The following is a 12469-nucleotide window of genomic DNA, read 5'->3' on the forward strand; positions in this document are numbered from 1 at the left end:
TGTCTGAACTTCACTGGGGGTGGGAGGAATGTTCAGCCCATTGTACAGAAGGGGAAGCCAAAATTTAGAGAAACTTCATCCAACAAATATCTATTAAGTGTCTATTCTGTGTCAGCTCCGCCCCCTGCCCTCACAGTCTGCTAGGAAAGACAAACATTCCACAGACGAAAATAGGGAATGATGGATTGTACTAAGTGATGTGGCTGTAAAGACTGGGAACTACGAGAGAGACCAGTCCTACTGGAAGGGGTCAGGGAAGACCTGTCTGCAGGCAGCATTTAAGCTGAGACCAGAAGGGTGAATGGATGTGACTTGCCCTTAAGACTCACAAGTTGGGCACAGCTGAGTCCTGTGGGTGGCTTCTGACCTCTGTCCGTATGCCTGTTTCCTGGGCAGACACGGCCGTCCTGCTGTCTAGAGGGGTGAGGCACAAAGAGACCAGTTAGGGGAAGACCCAAGGTGAGTGGAACCTTGACGCTCCCACCCTCTTGTCATTGAGGTTGGGAATGGGACACCAAGAAGCCTGGGAAAGCAGATGTAACTTAAACCGAAGCTCGGGCCCAGCGGCAGAATCCTCAGGCAAAGGCATTGTGTTGGCCTTTCCCCACCGCCTGAGCCACCTCGGGGTCTTCAGAGGGCTGCTACATGGTTACTGACCCAGCCCTGGACACAGTTCATTGGTCAACGAGTAAACATGTGACTAAACCGGGCCTATAGGGTCCTTCCCTGAAATCTGTTTCTCCCTGAAGGTGACCTGCCCTAACCCACTACTCTGTGCTCTCATACGGATGCTCCCACCCAAAGCAGAGGTTTGTGCAGCCTTGGGAGCATAGGGGATTCGGGCTCAAATTATGGCAAAGCTACAAGATCTCTGCCGAGCACGTGGCAGGTAAGAACACAGACTTTGGAGTTAGTCCTGGGCTCAAACCTTGCCTCCATCACCAATTCAGGGTGTGATCTTGGGCGAGTCACTGCCCCTGTCTGGGCTTCTGTTTTGTTTTGTTTGCCTTCTTTTTCTTTTTTTCTTTTTTTTTTTCTTTCTGAGAGAGCACAAGTGGGGGAAAGGCAGAGAGAGGGGGGCAGAGGATCCAAAGTGGGCTCTGCATGCTGACAGGCTGACAAGCACTGGGCTTCTGTTTTTTTTTTATCTGTAGAGTGGGACACCAGCTTCACAGGCACCTGGGAAGTGCTGACGCCACTGTAGCAATGGTATAGAAGGTGCGACACGGACCAGGCCTAGCAGCTGGTCAGTGTGGGATGCAGCCAGGCTCAGACCAGCTGTGTGGCCTGGGGTGAGTTATTCCACCTCCCCAGGTGATTTCTCTGTCTGCACAAGGTGAACGTGCTACACAGAGGATGTGTGAGTGCCTAACACCATGCATTTCTCCCTCCCACCTCACCGGAGGACAAACTTCCAAAGCTGGACACACACCCCCTTCCTTAACTGTACCCAACTACCAGACAGCCCTGGTACATCTCCCAAGGCTATGCCAGGCCAGCCCCGCTGGCAGCTCCTGACGTCAGCTGCTAATCCGGGAAAGCTGCCAGCCAGAGGTAGGGGTGAACAGCAAAGGAAGTCAGAAACAGGTTAGAAGGTGGGTGCCCCCAGCCCCTGGCCCCCAGCCAGCCCTTCCTGTGCTCTCATCAGCTTCTTACTTCAGCAAACCCTCCCAGCTCACAGGCTGATGCCCGGACATGGTGGGGCGAGGGCCTCTTCTCGTGAGCCACCGGCTCTGAGGCTGCAAGTGTCTCCAAGCTGGGTAGGGGGCATCCTTTTCGGCCCGGGTTCCAGGCTGACTCTAGCTGGTGCCATGTGGGCTGCAGAGAAAGCAGAGGAAGGAGGAATCTCAGCCAGTTCTCTGAGCCTAAGCCAGGGACGCCATCCCTCGTGGTCTCCCGTCATCTCAGCCTCACACCACCCAGGAAGTGCATCGTTTTACAGAGGAGGACGCACTGAGGCTCAGCCAAGTCCTATGTGACTTGCGCAAGATCTCATAGCTACTAAGTATCAGAGCGAGATTCTGACCCAGACCAGGTGGTTCCTGAGCCCAAGCTCTTCCTCCGTCACAGCCATCTCCTGGCCAAGGTGCTGTGCTGCTTCGGCCTGTCCGCGTGCAAAGCACACCCCCACCCGCCACCTCCCTCGGGCCGGCGGAAGTCGGCCAGCCAAAGCAGCCAGACCAAGGCCTGGTCTGACATCTTCCCATGGACTGTCCAAGCCACCCTGGCCAGCAGTAGGGAGGCCAGGCCCAGCTGCTGGCGAGGGGGAGGAAAGACTAACGTTTGTCCCACACACTGGGCCAGGACCTTCACAGTGTCCCCCATTGGACAAATGTGGAAACAGGTTTGGAGAGGGGAAGTGACTTCTCTGAGGCGATTCTGCTTCTCCTCCCCACCCTCCTCCCAACCTCTTCCTTGGTCCTCACCCCCCGCCCCCGCCCCAGACCAATGTATTTCCTTCTCCTTCCCTTACAGCATGTCCTCTCCTCCTCGGTGCCAGGGCCAGAGGCTCTGGACCACAAGGACCTTAGAAGTTATCCTATCCAGGCCCTCCTTGAATGGATGGGCAAGGGACCCAGAGAGAGAGAGAGGAGCTACCCAAGGCCACGGAACAAAATGAGATTTGGGCTAAGGGATCTTGCATCTCCTTGTTCCTATCTCCCTGACATCACATCGAAGCTGGGTGACCCTTCACTCAGGAGGGCACTGGCTGTCCCTCCTCATACCCAACCACAAGGTGCTCACTAAAACCTGGGCTCACATGGAACCAGCCTCATCCCAGGTCCATCTCCAGCTTGCTGTGTGCCCTCCTGCAAGCCACATCCCTCTCTGAGCCCCTTCTTCATCAGTGCCATGGGATCAGAATCCCCTGTCCTGCCCACCTATCAGGGTTGCCATGAGGATCCTATGAGGTGCTGGATAGAAGCCCCTTGTAAATTGCAAGGGATGGGACATAGGACAGCGTCCCAGCCCAACACATTTGGGACCCAGAATATGATAGATGCCTCACTCCACCCTCACCCCCACCTCACACACAAATCACTTCCCCATAGACTTGCCAACGCGGGCTAGTCCACCATTAGAAAAGCTGTCTGGAGGGCAGAGACAGGTAGGTAGAGGCAGGAGATAAGGCTGGAAGTCAGCAGGGCCAGGCCACTCAGGGCTAAAGAGCATGGCTGTCCTCCTGAGGTCTGAGTCCACAACTGCTTTAACCACATCTGTGGCAGGCTGGGCTATACCCCCAAGCCTGTTACTCTGAGAAGCTGCTGGACTGAACTCAAATCACCTTGAAATCCTATCCTAGAACTTTGCTGAGGCCCCAAGTGCAAGTCTCAGGGGTGTGACCAGAGCAAGTGGAAGCACCCAAAGCCGGGACTGGAGTCCTGGGCCGGGAGCCAGTGCCCAGCCTACCAGTTACTCACTGAGGCCCTCCTTGCTCTGGGTGTCAGTTTCTCCATGTCCCCAAGGATACTGGAACTGTGGGTCTCAGCACTGATGTTCAGATTCTGCAATATAGCATCACCAGGCCTTTGTCCATACTTGGGCAAGCCCAGCCTTCCCTTCTGCCTTTTCTCTGCCTCACAAATTCCTACTCATCCCTCCAGGTCCCAGTCAGCAGTCACCTCCACCGGGAAGTCTTCACCAACACCCCTGGGGACACGCTGCCCCTCCTGCATGATTCCACACCTTCTTCGGCAGGCCTCCAGTCAGACCCAGTCCTGCCCTCAGACTTGAGGTGAGGCTCCAATGAATTAAAACACATGAAATCTGAAGAGCCTGGTTACTTCCGTAGCTTAAGTGTCTGACTCTTGATTTCAGCTCAGGTCATGATCTCACAGATTTGTGAGTTCAAGCCCCAAGTCGGGCTCTGACAGCACAGAGATTGCTTGGGATTCAGTCTCTCTCTCTCTCTCTCTCTCTCTCTCTCTCTCTCTCTCTCCCTCTCTGCCCCTTCCCTGCTAATGTGCACACATGCACTCCTTCCCTCTCTCAAAATAAATAAACTTAAAAAACTAGACCTGAAATCCTTAGAATAGAGTAACACAGAGCAAGCAGCCAGACAGATCATCTATACCCCAGCAACCTGCCCTGTGTACCTCCACCCACATCCCCTCCCCTAAGCTCCACACACTAATCTGGCACCTCCATGTGGACGCCTCACAGACATTTCGCCTTAGCCTGCCCAGAGGCTCCTGGTCTCCCCCAAACCCGCTCCTCCTATGTCTTCCCTTCAAAGTAGAGGGCCCACTGTTCCCCAGGTGTTTAGACCAAAACCTAATTCCCTGCTTTATCTCACAGCCCCATCCAACCCATCCACAAGTCCTATCAGCTCTAGAATCCAGTGGCTCCGTACTATCCCCACTGCCACCCCTGGTGTCTGAGCTGCTTCTGTGTCCTACTTGGATGGTGGCAGCACTCCCTCCCCCCAACTTCCTCTTTTTTCACTGCCCAGTTTGTCCCCCTCATGGCACCTTTCAGCTATCCACCATATCCCACGGCTCCCATCACGCTCAGAAACAAATCCCAACTCCTCACCACAGCCTGAAGATCTCTGTGACACCTGCCTGTGACTCTTTCTTGCCTCCCCCTCCAGCTCCAGCACCAGGCTCCAGCCACTTTGCCCTCGGGCTCCTCCTGGGTCATGCCCAGCTGCTTCCCATCTCAGAGACAGTGCACTTGCTGTCCTGTGTGTTGGAGTGCCGTCCCCCAGATCTTCTGGGCCTGGTCTCATTCTCGTGCCTGGCCTGCCCGGTCCTTGGCACACGGCAGCTGCTCACTGAACGTCTGCCAAACCTACAGGGGATCGGGGACAGGAACAGGGCTGGCCCAGCAGGGCCGGGTGTCGGCAGGAGTGTGGTGTCACCACCAGGTGGCGCTGCAGACACAGCTCCGGGCTGCGACCTGGGGTCCAGCCTCCAGATTTATTCTCTCAGCAAAGCCTCTGGGCCTCCTGTGCCAGGCGTGCCAGGCGTGCCAGGCGGTGCTGTCGGGCACCAGCTGACTCGGCCCCCGCCCTGCCCGTCCTCCAGTGGCTGGCTACCGTCGGATGTGGTCCAGGGGTGTCCACAGAAGGCTGGGAGGAAGAGAGGGAGGGCTGGCTGCCCCCAGCTTCCTCATCTGTCAGCAGGGACAAGATGGGACCCAGGACTGAAACCCTGTGGCAGGGAGCCGAGGTGGGCTGCTCTAACACAATGAGGCTGAGGGGCTTTCTGAGGGGGCCTCCCCAATGATGCGTGAGTGGGTGGTGTGTGCCTCTGGGGAAAAGGCGGGTGGACAGGAAACCAGCCGCCCCTGGGGCCTCACCCTCCTGCTGCATCAAACAGGGAAAGTCTCTAGGGCCTCCCCTGCCATGAGCCCTGTGACCTGAAGAGTGGGTGTGTATGTATGTGTATGAGAGAGAGAGAGAGAGAGAGAGAGAGCACGAGAGTCAGAGTCCCCAGATGTATGTGTTTGTCTATGCATGTGTTTAAGTGAGTGAGTGTATGTCTGTGTGTGTCCACACCTAGGAGCCCCTGGGTGATGACGGGCTGCCCCTCACCTTGGCAGAGGAGGATCAGGGATTCCAGGGAACCCGGGGCTATCATCTCCCTGCCAAGAGGGGCCCTCAGGGCCTGGAGCACCTGCTCAGTCAGTACCAGGGCACCCGCTTCTGTTCCAGCCTCCAGGCACCTGGTAGCTGAACCTTCTCTCTCCATAGCTCCCCAAGAGCACCTATGCTGCCTGATTTGCATGCATTTGCATTCAGACCCCCCCCCCCCCCCGGTCCCCACTCTCAATCTTGTCAGTGCAGTCAAGGAGGCTGTAGACTTCCCGTGGGTGAGGAGCCCGGGGTGAAGTTGGAGAGGCCTGCCCCTAGCCTGCCCAGACCCAGAGAGTCAGCCTGGCTCTTTCCCTTCTCAAGAGATACAATGATTAAGCACGTACTGTGCCGAAGTAGGCCACCAGATACTTTATTCACCTATCCATTACATCTTCACAGCAGCCCTGGAGGATATCTTTATGCCCATTTCACAGAGGAGAAATTGAGGTTCAGAGAAATGAAGTGACTTGGCTAAGATCCCACGGTAAAAGGGATTGGAGCCCAGCCCTGGCAGACTTTCTGCCGGCACACTGGGGTGTGCGTATGGGAAGGGGGGCACAGGCTCTCTTTCTTGGCTGAGGACTGGTGACAAGCCATCTGCCTGGCCACCTGGCTCTTACTCTTTTCACTCAAGTGACCCCCTGGGGAGATGAGGGTGGTGGTGGTAGTGATGACGGAAGACAAAGGGGCTGCTGAGGTTTTGGGGGTTCCTGAGCTGATTCTGGCCTCCCTCCACACACCCACCCCGGTCCAGCCAGAAGGTTTTCTCTACAATTCTTCCTCCCAGACCAGCTGAGCTAGCTGTCCCCCAGCTCCTGGTGGCCCTGCCCAGACGCTGTCTGAAGAGGCCAACCTTTCAGGCCCAGCTTCAAGGTGAAGATTCAGTGACCGTTTGCTTAGGAATAATAATAATAATGATAATAATAATAATAATATCTGCTGTCAGTTGAGTACTCACTAAGCGTCCAGCCTTGTGCCCAGTGCTTTTCAGGCAGTCTCTCAAAGCAATATTTCGCACAACTAGAATTGCATCATATTATTATCCACATTTTTCAGGGGAGGAAATAAGGCACAGAGAGGTGAAGTGACTTGCCCAAGATCACACAGCTAAGAAATACCATAGGCAGGTTTCAAACTGAGACTCCTTGGGTCCAGAGTCTGTGTCGCACTGAAGTGAACAGCCAAGAAATGGATATTCTGTGGGCCTGTCCTGGCTAGTCACTGTGGGCCGCAGGGGTGTCTTAGACCACTGACTCTAGGCTGGGCTGTGCGGGGCAAAGTAGGTTCGCCTCACCTCACGTGCCCTAGAGGACAGAAGCTCCCTGGATTCCAGCCACTGCACGAGTCACTCTTCCCCTTCCAGCTTGGTTTTCCTCTTTGCTAAAGGAGGCCTCCGGCCCTGCCCAGCCTCCCAGGGTAGCGGTGAGGATAGAGTCATCAAAGCTGCCATTGTCAAATGGATTTTTCCAGTAGAATCTCATTTTCAACCACAATCTTACCCAGAAGGCCGACATGTGGAACTGATAAAAAGGATGTTTCATCCGCATAAATTTCTAAGCTCAGGGCCCTGACAGGTCCTTAGTCTAAAGTCACTCGAGGGGTGCCTTGGTGGCTCAGTCAGTTAAGTGTCCGACTTCAGCTTAGGTCATGATCTCGCCATTTGTGAGTTTGAGCCCCGCATAAGACTCTGTGCTGACCACTCGGAGCCCGGAGCCTGCTTTGGATTTTGTGTCTCCCTCTCTCTCTCTGCCCCTCCCCCACTTGTGCTCTGTCTCTCTCTCTCAAATAAATAAACATAAAAAAACACATTAAAGTCACTTGAGAGGGTAAATGCGTGACAATTGTGACGGACACACATCCTGCTTGGGGTGTTGGTGAGTGCCATGGTGCCAGGAGCTACCCCAGCACTCAGTCTATTCCTGCAGCTTGTCTGAGCTACATGGCATCGTTTTTAAAAAACGATAGCTCCGAGCCACCAGCACAGAACCGGACGCGGAGCTCGAACCCGTGAACCGTGAGATCATGGCCTGAGCCAAAGTCGGCCACTCAACTGACTGAGCCACCCGGGCGCCCCTGAACAATGAATTTAAATCAAGCTCTGGTTTAATCTGTATGATCCAGCCAGGGGTTCCAGGTGTCTACGGAGCCCATCTGATGACTCCCAGCTCCAGCCGTGGCACCCCGGGCAAGTCCCTTGCCCCCTTTGGGCTTCAGGAGGTGAAGGAGGCTGGGGTCCACCTTCAGTGGCCCATCTGTTTACCTCAGCAGGTCTGAATTTGGCGATCAGAGACACTTGGCCGATGACCTGGCTCCCCACAGCCCCTCAGAAGCCCAGTGGGTGCAGAAACAGAGTGTGTGGAGAAACCCTTCAAGGAGTGGCCTGGGGGCTCAGCTGGGATATGGGAGACAGCTAGGTGGGGTGAGGCGGGGTAGGATGGGGAGGGGACAGGGAGCTGACCTTGCTGAGAGTTTAAAAATAAATCCTGAGTGCTGTTAGCTCCAGCCAGCCCAGGCTCCCAGGGCCTGGTGACATCACCAGGGCACAGGATGTCCTTGGCAGGGCCTGGGGTGGCAGAGAGGAGGGCAGAGGGGGTCCCAAATTGCCCTTCCTGCTCTTTGTGTTTGGGGAGAGCCAGCCTGGGTTGTCCCGGGCAAGAGGGGCTGCCAGGGGTCCCTCCTCGCCCAACATTTGGGAGAATTTCATTTTGCACCTAAGAAAACTGAGGCTCCAACTTTAAGAGATTTGGCAGCTCCAGAACTTGAGGCCAGCAGTGCTAGCTCTCAGGTAGTGGTTCTTGAAGTCCAGTGGGCAAGGGATGAGGGAGCATTCGGGGAGAAGTCTCACCTGGATGGAGGGCAGGCGGAGGCACCAAATGAGCAAATGCCTAGCATTGTGCTTGACACTGCTCAAAATAAACACCCTCTTCCTGACCATCCTTTGCCTCTGCATCTCACTCTGACCCTGAGGAGAGACTGGCAGGGATTCATGCTGGCCCCATTTTATAGATGAGGAAACTGAGATCCAGGGAGACAGAATCACCTCCTCTAGTCCTCGCAGCCAGCGTTATCATGCCCAGGTAGGATAGGGTCCAGTATCCCCTGGCAGTCCCCAGCTTGAGCTGCTGACAGAGAGCTAAGGTGAAGCCAGAGTGTGAGGGCTGGGGGACAGAAGGGCTGCCGCGAGGATACAGGGAGGGTCTGGAAAGGAGACCTCGCCACCTCTGTTCCCACCATTCAGTGGGCCTCCCTCCCATCCCTCCTCTATGGACTTCCTGGCCCCCTGCACTCAGGACAGTCAGGCCTCCTTGCCTGGTCAAGGCTTTTCCCGCACATCCAGCCTCATCAGCCTCATACCTGATGTGCTCTAAGCCTCAGCCTCAAACCGCTCATAGATTCCTACAGCGATTGCTATTTCGGGCCTCTAGCCGTTGAACAAGCTGTTCTTGCTGCCTGGAATGCCCCCTCGTGTATCTTCCTGGGAAACTCCTATTCATCCTTCACAGTTCAGCTCTGAGCTGTCAGTGCTCATCAGACCACGACTGATCTTGATTGATTGCTGTGGTTGCTGCCCACCTCTCTTCTGGAGGGACAGCTCTTATAGGGCAGGGGCTGTATCGTATTCCCCTTTCTGTGCCAGTGCCTAGCTAGTGCTTGGATGAAGGAATTCAACTGGTCCTGACCCTGCTCATTTCTCGCCATGGACCTTGCCCAAGTCACATCCCCTCTCTGAGCCTTGTCAAGTGGGGACGAGGCCCACTTTGCAAGGTTGCTGGAGAATGGTGGAAACTACTGTACCCCTTAGTAGGCATTAAAGGGCTTTACCGGTGTGTGGGGGCCACAATTCAGACAGTATCTGGCCACAGACCCTAGTCTAACCTCCCCCCAGAGTAGGCTCCTCACTTGCTCTGCCCTATCTTTGCATCCTGCTCATCAAATCAAAGCAGGGCAGTCCCAACTTGCCACCCTCCTGCTGTTTGCTCGCTCCCTCCCCGAAAAGCAAGCCTTAAGAAGCCCAAGATTCTCCTAGCGAGCCCGTTTCAAATGCTGATTCCCAGGCCTGGTCACCAGAAGGCCCACTCAGAGGGGACTGGTGTGGAATCCCAGAAGCAGCATTGTTAAGCAGCCGCCCAGTGACCACGATCCTGTTTCAGGAGCCTCCTGGACGCAGCATGGAAGTCCGAGATGACGCCCTGACCTGGGGCAGGGAGGGACAGCCAGTGCCGTCCTGGAGGGGCCGTAGCTGCCCACAGCTGCCCGCAGCCTTTCCTCCTTTTCCCAGGCGGAGGCGAGCAGGCTAGGCTAGGGGCTTTGGCAAGGGGCTCCCTCCGTCTGCTGGCCAAAGGCAGACCCCCGGCCCGCCGGCATTTGCTGCACACGGCAGGCGTGCGGGCCCCCAGGCCGGCCCCGCTGTCGCCTCCCGTCACAGCCGTCTGCTGGGGAGCCAGACGCGGATATAAATAACAGCGAGGCCAGGCCGGATGAAGTAAGTGCGAGCGGAGGGAGGCGGGAACCGCCGCCGGGGAGCGGGGGAGGCAGACGCGCTCGGCGGGGAAGGGGCGGCGCGGGCCCGGAGCTCCCGTGGGTCCCGGGTGACCTTGGAGGAGGAGGGCGGGGGCTCCGGGCCGCGAGGTGTGACGTCACCTGACCGGCGGGAGCGCAGAGGGGCTGCGGGAGCCGGGACCTGGGAAGGAGGCTCGGGGCGCCGAACGCCGGTCCTCGGGAGCCAGCGGGGGCCTCTGGGCTGGGAGGCTCGCCCGCCGGGGAGCAGCCTCGGCCCCTGCGCACGCGCCGCCGGCTCCCAGCCACGCTCTCCCCAGGTGTCCGCCCGTCCCCCGCCCCCACGCGCAGCACGCGCGGGCTGGACGGGCGCGGAGGGGGCTGTTCTGGTGACTGAGGACGGAACAGCCAGGCTATTCCTAGGAGGGGCCGCCCCCATTGGCTGCCCTTCCCCGCCCCGCCCCCCGCGCCGCCCGTTACGTAACCCTCTCCCCTCCCCCTCCCGCCTCCGCTGGGGTTGGGGGCCAAGAAACCAGAGGCCCCGGTCCCTCCCTGGGTGCGGTCCTGCGTGGCCCCGCAACCTTCCCTTCTGCTCAAGGTCCAAGGGTAAACTGAGGCCGTTGTCTGGCGGGGCCCAGCGGACTGGGTGCCTGCGAGGATGGGGGTGACCGAGCTGGCTGGGATCCTTGGGCTTACGGGGGAGTCCAGACTGTGTGGGAGGCGGTGACCTCCTCCTCTGTAAGGTTCTCTCCCTGGCCAGGACTTCAGGGGTCCTGGAGGTGCCCTGCCCTTGGAGTCTTCCACAGCTGCTCCCCCTGTGCCTGGGCCACAACGTATCTTGAATTCTAAAGTCAGGCAGTGGTACCTAATGGTGACTGGTTCCTCCCCCTACCCTCTGGGTGACCTTGGGTAGACTTCACATCTTAGAGCCTCAGTAATCCCACCTGTAAACTGGGGCTGCTCGTGGGCCCTCCTTCTAGTGTTGTAGGGGAGGATGGAGGCATGTCAGCACCTGCTGAGTACTTAGCAAGGTAACTGTAAACTGGCCCAGTCCTCCCCTAATCCCCAAGACCTGGTTCAGTGCAGGACCTGAACCTAGCCTTGGGCTTCTAGGCAGTGCCCCACTGGGCCAGTCAGCTCCCTGTGGACCTTGGCATTTGTCCGGGGAACACATGGTCCGTGCCTGCCCTCTGGCCTGGCCCACAGCTGCAGGCAGGACTGGTCCTGGAGGGCGGTGCAGCTCAGGGGGCCTTTTCTGGTACCTTCTAAGGTCAGACTTTGGGACAAGAGAAGTATCTGCCCAGGCCTCCTGTGTGCTGCTCAGATTCAGTGGGAGCCTCAGTCCCTTCATCTGCAAAACGGAGATGATCACACTTCCCTCCTTCGCCTCCTGCCTGGACTGTGGGTCCACGTCATTATGCTCATTGTACCTTCCAGCAGGTGAGAATTGGTGTCCTTTTACAGTTGAGGAAACCAGGAGGTGGAGTAAACTCTTCCAGGTAGGGTGAGCCAACTGTCCTGGTTTGCCCTGAACGGAGGGGTTTCCTGGGACACAGCACTTTCATTGGGAAAACTGGGAGTCACCATACCTCTAGGACACGCACCTCACAGGTTCTGTTATCTGAGTCCAAAGTCTGGCAGTCGGTCCAGACTGTATTTCCCTCTATCAATATTTGCTAAATGAATGAATACATCCCTCCCCACAACTGTCCTTTGCTGGGCACCTTGGCTCATATATCTGGATGTAGTTTGGACTCTGCCAAAGTGAGCATGGTCTCTGGGTTCAGCTGCTGAGTTCCTAGGACCCCCTCAGGCCCTCCCTGCTTCAGCTTGGCCTGAGGGATTTCCCATGGGTTTACTCATTGGACTCTTACCCTTTTTCCCACAGGGGTGAGGAGCTACTTGCTCCTAATATCAGCTTGTGTTCCTTTGCTTCTTAAAGCTCAGTTTTCTCACATATAAAATGAGGGTGATAGGGCCGCCTGGGTGGCTCAGTCAGTTAAGCTCCCAACTTCAGCTTAGGTCATGATCTAGAAGTTCGTGAGTTCGAGCCCCGCGTTGGGCTCTGCGTTGACAGCTCAGAGCCTGGAGCCTGCTTCGGATTCTGTGTGTGTGTGTCTCTCTCTCTCCTCCTCCCGGGCTCGCGCTCTTTCTCTCTCAAAAATAGATAAGCATTAAAAAATAAAAAAATAAAATGAGGGTGATAAAACCTGCCTTCAGGGTTGCTGCAGGGTTCGGGGGAAATGTAGGTAAAGTTCCTGGCACACAGGAAGCCCTCAATACATAAAGGTTGTTATTGTAGCTTATTAATGTAATTATAGCCAACTATTCCATCAAGCGCTTCTCCGTGAGGCATGAGGGTCACCATCCTAAATGCTTTCCCTGCGTTCC

At 56.5% G+C, this 12469-nt stretch overlaps 1 long non-coding RNA gene across 1 annotated transcript; it reads left to right on the plus strand.

Annotated features, from left to right (window-relative positions):
• Nucleotides 1-1048: 1048 nt before the first annotated feature.
• On the plus strand, nt 1049-3773 carry LOC109265626 (uncharacterized). The gene is made up of 2 exons (XR_008419415.1): nt 1049-1292; nt 3606-3773. It is a non-coding gene; the product is annotated as an uncharacterized LOC109265626 (long non-coding RNA).
• Nucleotides 3774-12469: the final 8696 nt, after the last annotated feature.

Source organism: Panthera pardus, unplaced genomic scaffold (assembly GCF_024362965.1).
Source record: "Panthera pardus isolate Hobbes unplaced genomic scaffold, ASM2436296v1 HiC_scaffold_6, whole genome shotgun sequence".
Taxonomy (NCBI): Eukaryota; Metazoa; Chordata; class Mammalia; order Carnivora; family Felidae; genus Panthera; species Panthera pardus.